At 36.1% G+C, this 21,093-nt stretch overlaps 1 protein-coding gene across 1 annotated transcript in view; it reads left to right on the forward strand.

Annotated features, from left to right (window-relative positions):
- The window catches only part of FRS2 (fibroblast growth factor receptor substrate 2), a 107,571-nt gene that overhangs the window by 48,252 nt on the left and 38,226 nt on the right, over window positions 1-21,093 (forward strand). Inside the window, exons 2-3 of the mRNA XM_040233423.1 lie at window positions 6,606-6,701; window positions 7,647-7,689. The gene's annotated coding sequence lies outside the window, so the exon portion shown is untranslated. The remainder of the gene's footprint in view (window positions 1-6,605; window positions 6,702-7,646; window positions 7,690-21,093) is intronic.

Here is a 21,093-nt window from a genome sequence, read left to right on the forward strand (position 1 = left end):
AAATTGCCTTCATACCAAACTACTCTCCATAGTGAGTATTGTTTTGTGTTATATTAAAAACTCATGAAAAACAGTAAAGCCACAGGCTCTGTGATATTTAGATTTGTATATATCTCTTCATTATATATAATGTTGAAGACATAGAAGAAAACTAACTCAGGAGATACTTAATGTTCTATATAGACTCATATGTTAAGATGTCTTTTTTATTTTTTTGACTAAGAAATATACTTTATTATCATGGCCTGAATGTGAGTAGCATGTTTGTATATAAGACAAAAGTTTTAATGGAATTCCTTGGCGGTCCAGTGGTTAAGACTTTGCCTTCCAATGTAGGGGCTGCGGGTTCGCTCCCACATGCCTCTGGGCTAAAAAACCAAAACATAAAACAGAAGCAATATTATAACAACTTCAAGAAAGACTTTTAACACTTTTTTAAAGTAACAATTATTCATATTGTGTACCAGAGGAAGGAAGGGAAGGAGAGAGACAAACACTAACTATAGGGAGAGGAGGTGTGTATGGTAAAGCTTCAAGGAGCAATACATACTCCATATGCTGTGCACTTCCATTTTGTTAACATGCAAAGCAAAGCAGCAGACCCTGTAGGGAAAAGCTGTATTGTTTAAGATTAGTGCCCTGGAAGAGTGTGTTGTCCTCTTCCCCTCATCATTCTTAACCATTAGTGCAATCATTTGAGATTGTGAGGGAGGTTTCTTTTTTTAAGTGTTAATTTATGCTGAAAATTCCCAGGACACAATCAAGTATTTAGAAGACACAATCAAGGTATTTGGGAATTTTAAATCATGAATCTGTTGAGTCTCTTTTCTGTGTAAAGCAGTAAGCTATTTAAATGGCGTGTTTTTTAGTCAATGGGGTTAATTTGTTCCAAGGAATCTTCATGTTCTCCAAATAACTGAGGACATTTCCTGGGTAATGTGTCTTGATAGTTAACTAACCACCTTGATTTTTATTTTATGATAGGTATGATGCTTTCATTGTTTTGATAGGCAATGTGTGCATCTAGTAACAAATGTACAATTTAGAAAAAAGTATAATGACATGTTAAAAATCGGATTCTATTGAGTATAAAGAACTGAAGTCTTGAAAAAACAGTTACCCTCCAATTAAAAATAAAATTGCTTCTGGGTAAATAGCAACAACAATAAAAAGAACTGAAGTCAACACATGTTATAGTGTCAGAAAGGTGTTCCACATGAGAAAATTTTCCAGAAAAGGAAAATTAGGAATCATAACTAATTATCTTATTGTAAATTTTAAGAAGTTAATGAAAAACTTTTAATGTATATATGTGTATGTATATATCTATATAGCAAGAGAGAAAGAGAAGTATTTCAAACATCCAGAAAAGTACAGAAACTATTTTGATCAGTATCTGTTACCTACTCTATTAAATCTTAACATTTTCCCCCTGACTTCTCAGAGAATATGGAATAGCTATCAGATACTTAGGGTGATTCAGGTTAATCATTATGAATGAATACTAATTAGTGAGCTGTGATTTTACTCAGTTCTCTTAGAGATAAATGTAGCATATTCTTCTGGTTCATCCCTAATGCTACATGTTTCTTATTAATGTATAACAGTGGACCTTCCTCTTTCGCATTCTTATTTAAAGCAACTTTGGAAGAATAGATTTCTCAAATGAGCAGCCTGGAGTTACATGTTACTCCTATGGGGTAAATGTGGTATTTGTGACTAATCATTTTATTCTAGTTTGGTGCAGATTATAACAGTGAAAAGGGAGACTGAGATTTTGCATTCTGAAGCTGTTTCTTTCTGGTTTGGACAAGTTATTTAAGCACTCTGTTTTGTTAATCCCTTTCCCATAGGGAAGTTCTGAGAATTAAGCAAGCTAATATAAATATCTGGCACACAGAAGATGCTCAGTAAAGTTTCCTTTAATATCACTAGCCTTTTCTTAAGTGGTTGAAGTCTGATTTCCAATGAGTTGGGAGCATTGCTACACAACAGTATTCAAGAGTTCTCTTCACCTCCCTCCCCAAACAAAGCAGATTTTAACATTAGATTTATCATCCAACTCTTAGGACTCCAGCTGATTGTTTTCATTATACTTTTGGTTTATTTTTGTGTATGAGGTCTGATAGGCACATAACAAATTCTTTGTGAGCCTTAAACTAAGTGAAAATAGATTGTTCAGATGAAAGGTATGTGGATAAGTCAGTTTTGGGGCAATTCTAGAGAACTCTTGCCAGAACTGGTATCTTTTGTTTTGGTCTTCAGAGACTGTTAAATATGATCACTGAGTCATACTTGTTTTCTCTGTCCTCTGGCTATCTCTCTTAGGACCCTGAAGCTTGCCAGCCACACACAGGATGTTTAAAAGGCAGAGTAGGCCTTAGCCCATGGGGAGTTTGTTTATTTTTAAAAAATTATTCAGTTCAAACATCTCTACCATGTCATAACTAGTCTAGTCATGTTGGATTTATTGAGTTCCTTTGATTCTTTCTGGTGATCATGGTGCCTAAAGGTAACAGATAAATTTGAAAGAGTCAAACTTTTCTTGAGTTTACTTGAAATTTTATAGTGTATTCTCCAACAAATCCGTACAGGAGTGGGAGGAAAGGGAATGCTGTTTATTTTGCTAGCTGCTTTTTAATGGGACTCAATACTGCAAATCTTTCACCATTTCTTTCTAGGGTTATGATACAGATGATTTAAAAACAAAATCAAACCTGAAAAAAAAAGCCACCCACATTATGATAGCTGTATTTTCATTAATTCTTTGAAGGTGTTAACATTAGAATCTTTTAAAAGAGACAGTATAGCTTCATAGATGTTTAAAGAAAAGAAAAAATTGAAGTCGCTCAGTTGTGTCCGACTCTTTGCAACCCCATGGACTGTAGCCTACCAGGCTCCTCTGTCCATGGAATTTTCCAGGCAAGAGTACTGGAGTGGGTTGCCTTTTCCTTCTTCAGGGGATCTTCCTGACCCAGGGATTGAACCCAGGTCTCCCACATTGCAGGCAGACGTTTTACCATCTGAGCCACCAGGGAAGCCCATAGATGTTTAGACACAAAGATACAAAAATTGATTACATTTGCGTTCAATGATTGTTCTTGTTCAGTTGCTCAGTCGTGTCCGGCTCTTTGCAACCCCATGGACTGCAGCATGCCAGGCTTCCTTGTCCTTTACTGTCCCCTGAAGTTTGCTCAAATTCATGTCCACTGAGTTGGTGATGCTATCTGCCCATCTAATCCCCTGCCACCCTCTTCTCCTTTGGCCTTCAGTCTTTCCCAGCATCAGGGTCTTTTCCAGTGAGTCAGCTTTTTGCATCAGGTGGCCAGAGTTTTGGAGCTTCAGCATCAGTCCTTGCAGTGAATATTCAGGGTTGATTTCCTTTAGGATTGACTACTTTAATTTCCTTGCTGTCCAAGGGACTCTCAAGAGTTTTCTCCAGCACCACAATTAAAAGCATTAATTCTTTGACTCTCAGCCTTCTTTATGGTCAAACTCTCACGTCTGTACATGACTGTTGGAAAAACCATAGCTTTGACTATATGGACCTTTGTCGGCGGAGTGACGGCTCTGCTTTTTAATACACTGTCTAGGTTTGTCGTAGCTTTACTTACAAGAAGCAAGCATCTTTCAATTTCTTGGCTGCAGTCACCATCTGCAGTGGTTTTGGAGCCCAAGAAGATAAGATCTATCACTGCTTCACTGCCATGAAGTGATGGGACCACATGCCATGATCTTAGTTTTTTGAATATTGAGTTTTAAGCCAGCTTTTTCATTGATTCAGTGATTATCATCTTCAAAATTTATGACTGACTTCTTAACATATTCTCTACCACATAATGAAATCCAAGGCAGATATTTCGGGTTTGCCTAGGGTACCAGATGGAGAAGGAAATGGCATCCCACTCCAGTATTCTTGCCTGGAGAATCCTGTGGACAGAGGAGTCTGGTGGACTGCTGCCCATGGGGTTGCATAGAGTTGGACACGACTGAAGTGACTTAGTAGCAGCAGCAGGGTACCAGGATATATCTCGTTAATGAGATGACTTAAAAACCAAGTCTTAAGGGAAGTAAAGGAGGAGTTAATTAGTACGACACCTGAGCATGAAGTGAGAACGTGCTTGATGAGTTTAAGAAAAGAGGCCAGTGTAGCTAGATTGGAGTGAACAAGAGGGAGAGTGGTAGGAGGTGAGGTTAGGAAGATAGGGAAGGGAAGTATCAGATCATAGTCCTTATGGTCTTTGTAAGGATTTTGGCTTTTAGATTGGTGTGAAGTGAGTGAAAGTTAGTCAGTTGTGTCTGACTCTTTGCGACTCCAGAGCCCACCAGGCTCCTCTGTCCATGGATTTCTCCAAGCAAGAATACTGGAGTGGGTTGCCATTCCCTTCTCCAGGGGATCTTCCTGACCCAGGGATCGAACCCAGGTCTCTTGCATTGCAGGCATCTGAACCACCAGGGAAGCTTCTTAGACTGGTGAGATGGACTCAAGTAGAGGATTTGAGCACAAAACTGATGTGATCTGATTTTCTTTTGAAAAGAACTAATCTGACTATCTTGTTGAGGTGAGCAAGGGAAGCAGCTAGGAGAGCAGATGGAGAACTATTAATGCAGATGAGAACTAAGGCGGCTTGGACCATTGTGAGAGTGGAGCTGGTGGAAGTGGTAATATTATGGATATTTTTTGAAATTGAAACTCCCAGGATAAATATTAGGTTTATTTTTTCATTAATGATTGTAAAATGGGTGTTTTATAATTCTGTCATGTCTTTCTACATTCATTATTTGGAATCCTATAAAAGATTGCTTTCACTTATTGACGATCTGGTTACTCTGGGGTACCTTTCATGTAAGAACAGCAGGATGTATACTTGATTCTTTTCCATTATTAGTTTTCAGGATAATTCCTTCTTGCCGTAGTAACTGTGAAAGATGATGACGGATTTTTGAAAATACATATAATGTTTCAGTCAGTGGTAGTCATTATAATTTTGATGTTCAAAATGTCATTATCATTTGATGTTCATTTGACTTTAAAACACGTCTTCAGAGTAAAAACTGTGAGATATATTCTGAGAAGAATAACTTCCATCCTTGTCTTCTATACCTGCTTTCTCTTTCTCTATAGATAACCATTTAAAAAGGATTTTGGTTTATCCTTCCACTGCTTTTTGAAAGGAAGAAAAGCAATTTTATAGTAATATTTGTATTTCCCCTCAGTTTTTTACTGGAAGAGCATCATTGTGTGGAATACTATTTCAGCTACAGGATGGGAAGTAGTGAGTACTACTGGGTTCCTTGAAGGTTTTTCTTGAGATCAGTCAGGTCTTCACTCCATATAAAAGATTTTTTCTTATATTCCTAGCTGTCTCCACAACAGAGAACATGTGTATTAAGTCGCTTCAGTGGTGTCTGACACTTTGCGACCCCATGGAATATAATATAGCCCACCAGGCTCCTCCATCCATCGGATTCTCCAGGCAAGAATACTGGGGTTGCCATTTCCTTCTCCAGTGGACCTTCCAGATCCAGGGATCAAGGCCACATCTCTTACATCTCCTGCATTGGCAGGCGTGTTCTTTACCACCAGTGCTACCAGGGAAGTCCCGCAACAGAGAGCATACATATTTAAGAAGAAAAAGGCTCTCATCCACGCCATTTGGCAACATTTAGGAAAGTCGCACGTCCAGCAATTCTCTTCTAGGAGTCTTACCCAGAGGTTGCAGTAATAAAATCACGAAATATATGGCTTTATTCTGTTCCTTGAAGCTTGGGGACCATGTCTTGATTGTCTTTTAGTTATGGACTTTGTTGGAGAAAAGAAACAGTACTAAAAATGTATTCAGTAGTCAGCACTAACATTAATGGTGTATGTTTGGAAGAAATGATGTTTTGAAACGTTGCCACTTTGACATACTGTCAGGTTAAATATTTCATCAATTAACATTAAATCATTCATAATTTTATTTATTCTTTCAGTGACTGTTTACTGAGCACTTAGGGCATGGCAGTCATTGTCTGAGATGCTCGAGAGATAGCAGTAAATAAGAGAAAAAAATCTGCTCTGGAGCTTAGGTTTCTGTAGATGTGAGGGGGAAATAGACAAGCTTAATAAATAAGCAATTATTTTATTATTTTCAAACATTCAATTTTAAGAATTCCCTGGCTATCCAGTGGTTAGGATTCGGCACTTTCACTGCCATGGGCCTTGAATTCCATACCTGGTCAGGGAACTAAGATCCCTTAAGCTGCAAGGCGAGGCCAAAAAAAAAAAGGCCCAAAAGCCAAATGTGCAACTTCAGGATTCCTTTTCCACCTCTTCCTTTTCTCGTTTTCCTGTCGATAAGTGGCAGCCTTAGAAATGGCAAGACTGATGGGTGAAAGGGTTGAGGACTGAAGACATTGTTGATTTTTATACTCAGTATGTGTACATAACTGTTTAATTTTGGGGCCCTCCCACCTCATCCTCAACCCTGTTAATTTTTTTTAGAAGCTTGGTTAAGAACACTTTTGACAGCTCCCTGTAGTCGCTAATATTTAGGTAATTGTCCTTAAAGATTTTATATTTTTGTTATAATATGTTCTTAATTACTACATCTTTATTTCAGAAATGACCATTAAGAAGTAGATGCCCAGATGCAAAAGTGATGAAACAGTCAATTTGTCATAAAGTAAGATGCAGCTGTGGCTTTTCAACCAGATTAGTAAGTGTATAAATTTAAAATTCTTTTTTAGCTTTATATTTACTTTGTCTACTTTGAAAAACATTTAATAAAAAAATATAGTTGACATTAAAAAAAGTGTCAACTTGTATTTTTGTTTTTCTTTTGGATTGCAGTACAAATTCTAGCATATAGCTCTAGAAAATGTGGGATTTTCCCCATACTTATTTCATGTGTTAGCTGTACCTTTTTTAAGAGCTATAAAGGTAATATAAAATTTTAGTTTTGAGGAAATATAAGAAAAAGAATCGCTGTAATACTGCTGTCCACATACAGCCACTCTTAGAACTTTTAGATATTTGTTTCCCTGATCTTTGTTCTGCACATTAAAAAAAAAAAACGATCATAGTGTTGTAAAGAATACGCTTTTTGTTTATATTTTAAAATTAAATTTGTTAGGATGTTTCTTCCTGGTAATAAAAATACCCTTCAGTACAGAGTTTCTTATTGGAGTGATGAAAATGTTCTAGAATTAGGTGGTGATGATGGTTGTATAACTTTGTGATTACAGTAAAAACCTGTGAATGTTACATATTAAAGAGCTATATTTTATGACATGTATATTATAGCTAAAAAAAAGTACACTTCAGAATATCAAATCTTGGCAACAGTAAAATCCGATTAAATACTGATGTCTTAGAATATGAAAACATGCCATTCATTATTATGTACGTTATTATGTACTTAGCAAAAATGATTTGTCAGTAGAATCATAAGTATTTTTATAATACAATAATCAATTTATAATAAATGTTTTAATGAAGATAGTAAATGCTTCTATTATTTGAGACTTAATGTCGCTTAAGCTTTTTAATACCAAATGTTGTAATAATCCAAATGTACTATGCCAACATTTTGTAACTTCATTTTCAGAAGACATTGTGGTTGAAACTAACATTTCAACTTTTCTCCCTGAAATTTTTTTAGGGACAAAATTGTATCTATTTTTCTCAGAAGAGAATTCCACAAGGTAAGACATTGTTAATAAAATAGTAAAATAAATGTAGGCTTAATTGCTCTGGATTTTTTTTTTTAATCCTTTCCCCATACGTATTTCATGTCTTTTCTTAATTATTACAAGATTCTCACACATTTATTAGCTATTCCTTTACTACCTCAGAATTTGCTAGCAGGACACAGGTCATCTTATTTAAAGTTAGGATTAAAAGGATCTGATTAAAATAGTCACCTTGAAATTCAAATACTGCTTTTCATAGTCAGGGCTCATTCCTAGCATCTTTAGGAGTAGGTTTGACCATTTTGAGGAAGAAGTTCTTTTTTTCATTGAGGCCCTTTTACCTCAGTGCTATCTAAATGACTTCACTATAAAGTGGGATCATAGGAACTCTGTTAGGGGGTGTAAGTTAAAGGAGATTATTTAGCTCTGCTTCTATCTATGAAAAACGTATAACTCCTTTATTTAAAAAGTGGAATGCTTCCTACCAGATAAGTAGTAAAAGATTGAGCAACATCTAATATTTTTTTTAAAAATCCTGAATGATCATCTTTACAATGGAGTTTAAATCATCATTGATGTACATTATTATTCTCTTTAGATTTATAAAGGATGAAATGTTCAAGTGAATAGATAGAAAATTTTCATTATCAGTGTGCTTACCTTCTACCAGATAACTTAAAATCAATTGCTTGGCAGCATTAAGAACTTATTTGGTTAAGTTTTCTCAGGAACTTTTGGCATCGGTAATAGTGATCACTACAGATTAATTCAGTCTGTCAGATCAAGTAACTTTCTCATTTTTTCTCCTTTTTCAGTATCCTCTGTCCTGAGGGGGACACGCACATTCAACACACATCTTTTCTACCTGTTTTTGTATCTGCCACAGATTTAGTTAATCAAGTCAGTTTTTATCCTGATAACTGGAAATAAAGGGGATCCATTAGCTAATAAGGAGGAAGGGAGAGCGAATTACCAAGCTTTCATTTCCAAGTTTCTTGTGAAACTCTTTTCCCCTACTTTTTTCTTCTACTTATAGAGGGTTAAGGGAGGGGATCCTTGAACCTTTGAATAACACTGTCTGATCTTCCAGGGCATTATTGAAAGGCACTACTTCAGGAGAGATCCAGATCCTTCTTTTCCTGGACAACAATGCTTAAGAGTTAAAACGGAAATTTCAGAAAATTTAATCTTACTGAAATGATCTGTTACATCTTTGACAACTGTTCTTTTGACAAATAAAACTTAAATGTCAGACATCAGTTAAAAAGTATGATACATTGATGATGCATATCTTGTCTATATATATGTTGTCTGTGCCCATAGAGTTCCCCATAAGTATTCAGTAGATCTATATTTTTGTACATATCCAGATGTTTTCATAATTTTTTTTAGAGTGCAAATAATCTTAAAAGGATTATTCACATTTATATAGTATCACTCTGCTACACAGTTAAAGGTATTAAAAGGACATGACAAGTTAAATTATTGCTAACCCTACATTTAAAAATGATAAATTTTATGTGTATTTTATCAGAATTTTAAAAGTTATTTAAATTTGGGGCAACTTTTGTTTATTATGAAAGAGGATGGCTTTGTCTGAAGTACCAGTGTGTTGCTGTTGCCTCTGTCTAGAGGCCCTCTTCCGCCATTACTCTTGTAGGGCCTGGTAATGACGGTCCCTTTACCCTTTAAGCTGAGGAGTGGCAACAGCTCTAGCCTCCATGATCACTAAGCCTGGGGAATTCCCTTTAACCCAGCCATAGTCCTGTAACACAGGTTTAACTTCTGCTCTCCACTGAAGACAAAGGAGTCTAGAATTGTACGTCAAAACATATGTTGCTGCTTGAGACACAACATAATTTAGGTGCATACTGAATTTAAAATGCACAAAAATTTGCACTTTTTTTATGGTAGCTATTGTACCTTATTTTGGAGTGCCATTTAAAAAGAAAAGTGTCAAGCTGAGAGTTGAAGAAACAGTAATCCTTACAAAATATTACTATACTGAAATGAGAACATATCCTTAAGTGTCAGGGTGATAAAAAGGACCCACAGACAACCATGGATATAAATAAAGTAATAATTCAGTAGTGATCACTGATGGGATGAATGATTGCTGAATGATGAGAGAGAGGCCACATGATTAATACTTGGTACTAGTTTTTAACCTCACGATTAGGGATAGTGAGTTAGCGATATTGCTCAGTTTGTGTCATATCCATTTATCATTGGTTGATTAAAGAATTGTTCTTCGATTTTCTAACTAGTCCCTGTATAAGTGACCTTTAAATGTATTTGTATCTTTTTGTTTTTATCTTATTAAAGGTTTTATCTTTCTGTTTTTATCTTATTAAAGGTTTTGTTATTTTATATCCTTATATTTTAATTATACATTAGGTAATAATCTAATTCTTATAGTCCCCTCCACCTTCCTCTCTTATTTTTTTTCTAAGATCTGGCTGAGTGGTCATCTAATTTGTTTTGTCCAACTGGTTCCTTGTATTCCAGGTTGTTTGTTAAAATGAAGCTATTAGATGTAAAATTTCTTAAACGTATAAGGCACATAAAATGAGCATTTAGGTTTCATTTAAATGAAGATAATTTATGCTTATTTCTTTATATTAGAATTGAAGTTAAGAATTAGAACAGAAGTTAGGATCCTGTGGAAGATTACAGGAAATATAAACATCTATTTAGAAGAGTGTCTATCTAGGAGTCTGTTAGAATTTTCAAAGAAAAGAATTGTAGGGCCTAAGAGAAACATACGTTTTTTTTTTCTAGAAACAGTATGTTAAAATGCTTAGGTCTCAATATTAGCTGGCAAAAGCCCAATAGTTGAAAGATAATACCAGTAATATTAGAGAATCTGCTCATTACTTATTGCTTGTTAATTAATTTCTGCATTAAATTATATATGAACATTCATCTTCTTTTTTCTGTTACTCCATTGAAGGAGAATCATGTTCTTTGAATCCCCATCACTGAATCTTAACACAGAGTAAGAACAGTACAAATGGAAGATTCTAAATTTGAGATGCAGAGAGACATTGTCATCTGTGGTAAGCACAGTGTCAGCAGAAGTAACTTCTCTTGGATCCCCTAACTAGATACTATAAGTGGAAACTTTGGAATCTCCCAGTTTGTGGTGATGATACGCCTTGTAGTCTTGAAGAGGGGGAGAGGGAGAAACTCCTAGGAGAGGATAAGATGGACCCTGACATTAAGGAGGATAATGATAGCACTGATCATATCAGAGAGGGGCTTCTATCAGATGAAAAAGTTAATGAGGTATTTGGGAGCAGTGTTCTTTTGGTGGGAGGAGGATCTTAGGGGATAGGAAGAAATGTGGAATTGATTCAGTAGTGAAATGGGAAAGGGTCAGGGAATTCACATCTGCTAAAAGCCAGTGTTGAGGCTTTTTGAAAGAAGTAGTTATTTGTATGTCAGCACTTAAATATTTGTGAAATATTTGGTTGGAAGACTGGAACCTCTTGAAATTGATACTGATTTGGTATTCCATTCATTGTTGAATACTCCCTTGACTCTTTTTAAAAATAGCAATTCAGGGAATTAGACCTCACGTAATATATAGTCCCTTTGTCTGGTCTCTTAAACTTTGGGGTTTTTTGTATGCATAATAATTTCATTATTTTTACATTGTTATGTTAACACATGCCATCAGTAGAACGAATATTATTATCATTTTACAAATAAGGAAACCAGTCATAAAATCAGCTTTAGTTTCTTTTTACTAATCTACATTGCCACCCTATAAATGGATATTTTGCTCTGTATAAAAGATGTAATTACAAAGATTGTTTCACTGTGGAAGAAATGTTTCTAACCAAAGGAACTGCATAGCCGGAGAAGTTTAAAAAACACACATATACATGCAAAAATATAACCAGTAAATGTTATAGATGGTATTCATTGAACTTAACATTCACTATAATAGTACTTAATAAATTAATATGGATTTTGCCCACATTAAAATTATTTCAGCAATTTTACAACTTAGAACAAATACACAAATACTGTGAATTTTTTTAGTTTGAACTTGCCTGTTTTATGCAAAAATAAAGTGTTTAATTTTGACCAGTGGGAATTAGATTCCTTTTGTGGGTATGGAACAAGCAATTTGATCTCACATATTTCAGAATGTGGTAGCCCCACCCCTCCCCAATAATTTGTTTTTAGTATGAAAATCAGGCAAACTGTATCATAAACCTGTATCTTTCATCTGAGAGACTTACTTTGGTTCAGGCCCGGCTTTAGTGGTACACACACAGATCAAGGTTGGTTTTGAGTAATCCAGTGCTGTGCTAGGCCATTCCAGGTCTAGAGGATCCTGGGATTATACTAGTCATTTGGTTCAATATCTGGTTTACATTTGAGCCTGTGAAAAGATTTCACATGTAGGATAAAGGGAAGCAGATCGACTCATAGCCTATTAAATAGATTGGAGTTACAGCACTTTGAAGCTTAGCAATGTTGTTGTTCAAAAATAGGCTATGACAGGTCTTCCTGACTGACTTCTTACTGTATATTAAGGCTTCAGATATTGTGGTTCAGACTAAGTAAATTTTAACTTTCAAAAACGTAGATAACTGTATCTTTTTATAAAATACAATTATTTCAGATACCTTTTTGTTTCATGTTCCACTCTTTCTGAGAATTCCATTTTGGCTGCTTTGATTTTATTTTTTAGCCATTTGCTTTTAAAATAAAAACAAAAAAGCAAAACTCAAAAGTAGGTTGAAACTCAACACAAATTGCTGCCACAGAACAAAAGTGCTGATCAAGTTAAATCAACCCCTGCAATGTGTATTGAAAGGAAAACCTCTCCTCTCTCCCCCAGTTTGAAGAACAAGCATTTTCCCTGCCAAGAAGGGCTGACTTTAAATGGAGCAGCTGTCCATATTAGGAGCATAGGGTTGCTAAGGTGACCATGGCTGTTTGGAGAAGAATGCAGCTGAGAGGGCAAGTTCTTGATGTGTGAGCTGAGGGAAGGAATGTGGTGTGATTGTACATCATTCCTCCTAATCACATGCTCACAAAATGCTGTGTGGGCAGCATGTAGAAACTACAAGTCTGAGTGCGGGAGCTTGTGTGTGGTTAAAATAGTTTTGTTTTCATGTGAGCCAGAGGGTTACAGTTAAGGTTTAAAATGTTTACCTTGTGTATATATATATATGTGTGTGTGTTTTGGGTAAAGGGAAGGGTGTTCTGTGGTGGATGAAATGGGAATAAGTTTATTTTGCTTGATAGGCGTATACTTTCATGTTGATAAAAAAATTTATCTTGAGATACATGTTCTTTCTGACGTATTCCTTTCAGTCATGTATACTGTGATAATAGTTTCCCAAGTGAATGAGGTATTCCTGATAATTGTTTATTTTGTACTTTAACTTTAGAATTATTTGGAAGTACTAAGAATATGTTGTCTAGTTGGGAATCTTATTGACATAGGTCTTGGTAATGATTTTTTGTATCTGACCCTGAAAGCAAAAGCAACAACAGCAAAAATAAGTGGGATTACATCAAACTAAAAACTTCTCAGCAAAGGAAACCCATCAACAACAGCAAAAAAGGCAGCCTGTTGAGTAGGAGAAAATACTTGCAAATCATATATCTGATAAGGGGTTAATATCCAGAATATATGAAGAACTCATATAATTCCATAGAAAAAAAAATCTAGTTTAAAAAATGGGCAGAAAATCCAAATGGACATTTTTCACCAGGAAGACATACAGATGGCCAGCAAGTACATGAAAAGATGCTTTATGTCATTAATCATCAGGAAAATGCAAATTCAAGCCACAATGAGATAGCACCTCACACCTGCTAGAATGACTGTAATCAGTAAGACTAGAATTAAGAGATGTTGGTGAGGATGTGGAGGAAGGGGAAACCCTTGTGTATGTTGATGGGAATGTAAATTGTTGTAGCCACTATGGTAAATAGTATAGAGGTTCCTCAAATTAAAACTAAAACTACCATGTGTGCATGCATGCTAAGTTGTTTCAGTCATGTCTGATTCTTTGCAACCCTGTGGACTGTAGTTTGCCAGGCTCCTCTGTCCATGGATTCTCCAGGCAAGAATACTGGAGTGGGTTGCCATGCCCTTCTCCAAGAACTACCATATGGTCTACCAATTTCACTTTGGGGTGGTTATCTGAAGAAGATAAAAGCACCCGCTCAAAAAGATATACGCACCTCCCCATGTTCATTGTAGCATGATTTGTAAAGCCAAGATATGGAAATAATTAACCATCCATGATGGATTAATAGATAATGAAGTGGTATTTATATACAATGGAATATTATTCAGCCATAAAAAGAAATCTTGACATTTGTAACATGGATTGACTTGGCATTATGTTAAGTAAAATAAGTCAGTAAAAGACTTATCAGTAAAAGAACTTATATGTGGAATCTAAAAACAAAGAAACCAATCACCCGCACCTCACCATGCCCAGCTCATAGATAGTGCAGAAGAGTGCAGTGGTTGCCAGAGGCAGTGGGTGGAGGGTGGGAGAAATGGACTGTTTTTTTTGTTTTTGTTTTTAGTTAAATTGAATTTTTTTAAAAAAGGAAGAACATTAGATAAGTCCTATTAGAGGGATGTTCAACAGTATAATTGACCCGTATTCCCCAGGAGTATTAGGGTCATCAAAAACAAGCAAAATCTGAGAAACTGTAGAGCCAAGAGGAGGCTACAGGCATATGATGATTAAATGTAATGTGGTTTCATGGGTAGGATCATGACACAAAAAGACTTATGTAAAAACCAAGAAATTTGAATCAAATCTTAGAAGATGATGCTGTTAAAGTGCTGCACTAGTATGCCAGCAGATATGGAAAACACAGCCATGGCCACAGGACTAGAAAAGGTCAGTTTTCATCCCAACCCCAAAGAAGGGCAATGCCAAAGAATCTTCAGACCACCGCACACACAATTGCACTCATTTCACAAGGTAGCAAAGTAATGCACAAAATTCTCCATGCTAGGCTTCAACAGTACTTCTTCAGAGTGAACCAAGAACTTCCAGATGTTGAAGCTGGATTTGGAAAAGGCAGAGGAACCAGAGATCAAATTGACAACATCCATTGGATCATAGAAAAAGCAAGAGAATTGCAGAAGAACATCTACTTCTGCTTCATTGATTTCACTAAAGCCTTTGACTGTGTGGATCACAATAAACGGTGGAAAGTTTTGCCTGCCTCTTGTGAAACCTGTATGCAGGTCAAGAAGCAACAGTTAGAACCGGACATGGAACAACAGACTGGTTCCAAATTGGGAAAGGAGTGCTTCAAGGATGTATGTTGTCACCCTGCTTATTTAACTTACATGCAGAGTATATCATGAGAAATGCTGGGCTGAATGAAGCACAAGCTGGAATCAAGATTGCTGGGAGAAATATCAGTAACCTCAGATATGCAGGTGACACCACCCTTATGGCAGAAAGTGAAGAAGAGCTAAAGAGCCTCTTGATGAAAGGAGAGTGAAAAAGTTGGGTTAAAACTCCACATTCAAAAAGCGAAGATCATGGCATCCATTCCCATCAGTTCGTGGCAAATAGATGAGGAAACAATGGAAACAGTGGCAGACTTTATTTTCTTGAGCTCCAAAATCACTGCAGATGGTGACCGCAGCCATGAAATTAAAAGACGCTTGCTCCTTGGAAGAAAAGCTATGACAAATGTAGGCAGCATATTAAAAAGCTAAGACATTACTTTGCTGACAAAGGTCTGTCTAGGCGAAGCTATGATTTTTCCAGTAGTCATGTATGGATATGAGAGTTGACCATAAAAAAGGCTGAGTACTGAAGAATTGATGCTTTTGAACTGTGATGTTGAAGAAGACTCTTCAGAATCCCTTGGACTGCAAGGAGATTGAATCAGTCAATCCTAAAGGAAATCAATCCTGAATACTCATTAGAAGGACTGATGCTGAAGCTCCAATACTTTGGCCACCTGATGCATAGAGCTGATTCATTAGAAAAAGACTCTGATGCTGGGAAAGATTGAAGGCAGGAGAAGAAGGTGATGACAGAGGATGAGATGGCTGGATGGCATCACCGACTCAATGGACATGAGTGTGAGCAAGTTCCAGGAGATAGTGAAGGACAGGGATGCCTGGCATGCTGCAGTTAGTGGGGTTGCAAAGAGTCAGACAAGACTGAGGGATTGAACAACAGTTGTAACAAAGTTACAATACCAATATAAAATGTTAATTAGATAACTCTGGATGAGAGGTATATGGGAAATGTGTATTATCCTCTCAGTTTTTTTCTGAAATTGTTCTAAAAATAAAGTTTATTATAAAAAAGTACTGAATGCTCAAAATGTTTTTTTAAACCCAGAAAGCATGTGCTTCACAACTTTTACCAGATTTTTGCTTATATTCCACTCTTAAATATATTTTACTCCTGGAGCAACAAAAGTTTTAAAAAAATCTAGTAAAAGAGTAATTTGCTTGAGGATATTGCATAACTGGTTCTTGCAAACAGGCACAACATTTATTACACTGCATTTGCTGCCAGCTGAAAGCCTACTCACAAATATTAGAAAGTTGTGTTTATTATAATCTACGTCCTTTACTATCATAAAAATTTTTAATCTTTAAATCAACCAAAATTCTTGTAAGAAATATTGACAGCACCTTTGAATGAGTAATTTGTTGCCTAGAAGTTCTTTCTTAACTCTTTAATATAATCTTATTTTTAGTACTTTAAATAGAGATGTTGGTTTCAAATAAGTAACTTATTTTTCTATTTTCAGAACAATTTTGCCTTGGAGACTTGAATGATTAATTGGTTTCCATACATTAGGAAAACAGCATTTGTTGCCTCCAATACACATATTTCTTGGCTGGTAACAACGAGGAGTAATATATTCTGAATATTTTCCCTTTCTATCAATCATACTTAGTTTTAACAAATAAATGTTATTTTTTAGTAATTTAATTAAAGTGAAAATGTGCATGGTAGCTAACCCAATCTTAAACAAATTTCAGCCTAAACATAATAGGAATTTACAGCCTTTTTAAGGTTTACTTTTGGCTTACTTGTAGATGAAGAGAAAAAAAGATGAGCCCCTTATTTGAAATTTTAAACAGATTTTTGCATGAATTAATGCAGAGAAAGAAAATATTTGAAGATATTAATATACCACTAATAGCTTAATCATTATTTTAGTAGCCTGTGATTTTGCAAACTTGTGCTTTCCACTTATGTAATTGCATTCCTTTTTTAGCTGAAGTAACTCCCAAGTAACTAAATCATAGAAATATCAAATAATTAGACCAAAGATATTGATTTTGGAATTGCACATCACAAATAGTTCAACTGCTATTAAGACAATACTAGTTAATATTAGGTACCTTTGAAGGTTAATATAAACAGTAGTCTCAGTCCTAGAGTATTCTCCTTCAAGTAGGCCCATCCCAAGACTTCAGGAACTTCAAGGACTTGACCTAGCTTGGAGGAATTGATACAGCTTGGATAATGACTCTTAGGCAATTGAGTTGCCCAGATAGACTCTTTAGGCATCGCATGTATAAAAACTGCAATCCAGATGGCAGTCTTTATGTAGTATGAAAAGGAAGACATCTGATACAATTTGAATCTTGTGAGTATACTTGCCCACTTTTAAACCACATAATAGCATTACTTCTAAGAGAAATTTTGTGGCATTATATACTAAAATTCACAGCATTTTTCATGAAGTGACTGTTAGTGTTTATAAAAATTTAACTGATAATTTTAAGCTCTATTTTAAAGAATGCAAGTAGCAAGTAGCTGAAATGTATAAACTTTTAGTTAGAAGATAGATAAGTACTAGGGATGTAATGTACCATTGATAAATATAATTAACACCTCTGAATGCTATCCATGAAAATTGTTGAGAGTAAGTCCTAAGAGTTCTCATCATAAGGAGAAAAAAATTATTTTATTTGTATCTGTGTGGGAAAGTGAATGTTCACTATATTGTAGTAATCATTTCATGTTATAAGTCAGATCATTATGCCATACCTCTTAAACTTATACATGCTTATGTCAATTACATCTCAATAAAATTGGTAGGAGAAAAACAAAAAAATAACTATTAAGTAATATATTAACCAGTAGAAATACGAGATTATTTGTTTGTAGTTTTATCGATATGTTTTAATATTTTTAGAAATTCAGGGGCAGCATTTATCATATGTGTGTTGTTAATGTGAGACATTATCCAATAATAGGGTATTTATTCATTCAAAGTAAAACTATCTGAGCAATTAACATGTGTATGGCACTCTCAAGCCACTGGGGATACAGCAGTGAAGACAAGTTTTTGCCCCCACGGAGTTTACATTTTGTTGTGGCTTTAGGGAAGAGTCGAAGAAATTAAAATATAGCATAGCTGCTGGTAATAGTTATTTGGTGAATAACATAGCAGTGTAATAAGGCTTCCCTGGTGGCTCAATTGGTTAAGAATCTGCCTGCAATGCAGGAGACACTGGTTTGATCCCTGGGTGGGAAAGAGCCCCTGGAGAAGGAAATGACTGCCCACTCCAGTATTCTTGCCTGGAAAATCCCATGGACAGAAGAGCCTGGTGGGCTTCATGGAGTCACAAGAATCGGACATGACTTAATGACTAAACCACCAACCAAAGCAGTATAATAGGAACAGGGGTTGCTTTTGTGGAGTGAAGTTTTCGTTGTTTTCTGCAGAGTGCTCAGGAGAGTTCTCTGAGAATTGGTTTGTGAGCAAAGACCTGAGACAAGTAAGGGAACAGGCTATGTGGGTATTGGCAGAAGAGTGTTCCAGATAGAAAATTACAGAAACCTTGAGGTAGGAGCATATTTGGTGTATTCAGAAACAGCCAGGAGCCAGCCTGTGTGGCTGGAGCAGAGTGGAGGGGAGAGTTGTTTAAGCACCTGTGATCAGTACTGGAGTCAGAAGGGCAGAAAACCATACTAAAGTGTTTGAGACCTTGTAGGCCAGGCTGTTAAAAAGTCTTTAATTTTTACTTTCGGGGGAATAGGGGAGCCATGCAAGATTTTTGTCAGGCAAGATGGTAAACAACTTTGAAATGGACAAAAAATGATGAACAGTTTTTCTATCTTGCTGTTCATTGGGATTATCTCTGTCTTGTTTTCCTTCCTTTATCTTTTCTTTGCATTTTGCTTAGGATTAATTGAATATGGTTTTTAAAATTCTGTAGAACCATTACTTTATATTTCTAAGTATTTAAAAGCTTTTTTCTTACATCTTTCCCTGTGTTCTTTTAATGCAAAGTATTTTTTAGTTTAGTTTTTGAAATTTACTTCAGTTGTAAGAAACTCAAGTCATCTCATCCAAATTCTTAACCAGTAGCAGAATCTACTGAACACTGGTAGTGATTGAGAAAGAAAGAAAACATTTAAAGGGAAATCAGTTCTTTGTTAGATTGATGGAAATCTATGTTATTCTCATAGATGCCTGTGGTTTTGTCCAAGTTAAGTCCATTATACCGTAAAACAAAAAGCTTAAAGACAGCTGACTTACTCCTCCTTATTGCTACATATTATTTTCTCCAAACTAACTTAATATGGTTTCTGCAATCTTACCTTACTGATTGATACTAGACTGTTCCCTGTATCCCATCTCACCTTGAATTATTGTCTTCTCTAGGCTCCTGTTGTGCCGGAAGGTGGACCCCTTCCAGGGCCCGAAACTGGGCTCTTGTCTAACACTCGGAAATGAATTGTCTGTCCGAGGAGGCTCATGTGCTGACAAAGCAAGAGACTTTATTGGGAAAGGGCACCCGGGTGGAGAGCAGTAGGGTTAGGAAACCCAGGAGAACTGCTCTGCCGTGTGGCTCACAATGTGGGGTTTTATGGTGATGGGATTAGTTTCCGAGTGGTCTTTGACCAATCATTCTAATTCAGAGTCTTTCCTGGTGGCGCACTGCATTGCTCAGCCAAGATGGATGCTGGTGAGAGGGATTCTCGGAAGTGGACGGACACATAGTGTCTCCTTTAGACCTTTCCTGAACTCTTCTGGTGGGTGATGGCTTATTAGTTCTGTATTCCTTATCAGGATCTCCTGTCATAAAACAACTCATGCAAATTGTTACTATGGTACCTGGTCAGGGTGAGTGGTTTCAATCAGTGTGCTTCCCCTAACACTGTGATACCTTATTATTGGTGATTTTCTTCCTGCTTCTTAGTGCCTGTTCAATCTCTTTTGTGGGCTTCTCTTTCTCTGTAGTTTCCTTAAATGTTGGTGTTTCTGATTTCTCTAGGTCTTCCTTTTCTTCTCACTGGGGCAATCTCATTTTGTCTTCTGCCTTGCATCCATAAGCTGATGACGCTTAGATCCTTATCTCCAGTTCAGATCTTTCTTCTGCCTCTGTACTTATATTTGTTTGGTTTTTGAGCATCTCCACCTGGATATACAGGCATTACAGTATGTTCAAAATTGAGCTGTCTGCTTCTGTAAACCTTGTGTCGTCCCTGTGTTCCCTAGCTGTTTGAATGATGTTGACTGAGTGGGGTGTAGGCACGCTCCTTGACTCCTGCTTTTCTTCCCAGTCTAGTTGGTTAGCAAGTGTTGTCGGTGCTTACTTCTGAGTGTTGCTCTAATCCATCCTTCTCTCTCCATCTTCACTGTTGCTACTCTAATTTAGACTCCAGGTTTCTGCAGCAGCCTCTAAACCTGTAAAAATCATATGAGTTAGGTGTGGTGGCTTTTTTAACTTGCCTGTGGGGAAACATAGATTCAGAGATGTTAAGTAAGAACTCAGCTCTTTCTAAGGCTCATATTTGCACTATATCATAGCATGATCATAGATTGATACTGCCTTCTATGGGAGGAATTTAGAATGCTTAAAATGAAGCATTATTTCAGATTATAATGTGGCATTTCAAAATACATTCAGAAAGCAGACCTGGTGTAGGTCATTTATTCATTATATGAGGATTAAAATTCTTGCCTTAGAAACAGTTTATTTTTTTTTTTAGCAGGGTTAATAGTTTCAGAGAATTCAAATTTGGAATTTGCATGCAGAAAATTAAAAATTTTAAGGCTCTAACAAGAATATTTTATGAGATTGATATTCTTTGTAGCTAACTGTTGAACTAACTAAGTTCTTGGTTTGTTTCTTGGGGTGGGGGTTTGGTTTCTTAGTGTTTTGTTTAAGAGAATTTAAGGTAGATAACTTGAGCCAGTACTAGAGAAGAAGCATTTTGAAAGTGTGACAGAGGAAAACATCTTAGAAATTCTGACTGTTTTCCATAGAGATTTGTTTCTCCTCATTTGTCTTTTTTAAAAAAGAAAGGAGTTGTTCTAGCCATTGCTTTCAAATTCTGTTTTATCGTAAGTTGTGCTCAGAGGGAATAGCCCCGGTGACCTTAGCTATAGTTTCGAATACAGCTCTTCACAATT

This window comes from Oryx dammah, unplaced genomic scaffold (genome assembly GCF_014754425.2).
Source record: "Oryx dammah isolate SB20612 unplaced genomic scaffold, SCBI_Odam_1.1 HiC_scaffold_29, whole genome shotgun sequence".
Lineage (NCBI taxonomy): Eukaryota > Metazoa > Chordata > Mammalia > Artiodactyla > Bovidae > Oryx > Oryx dammah.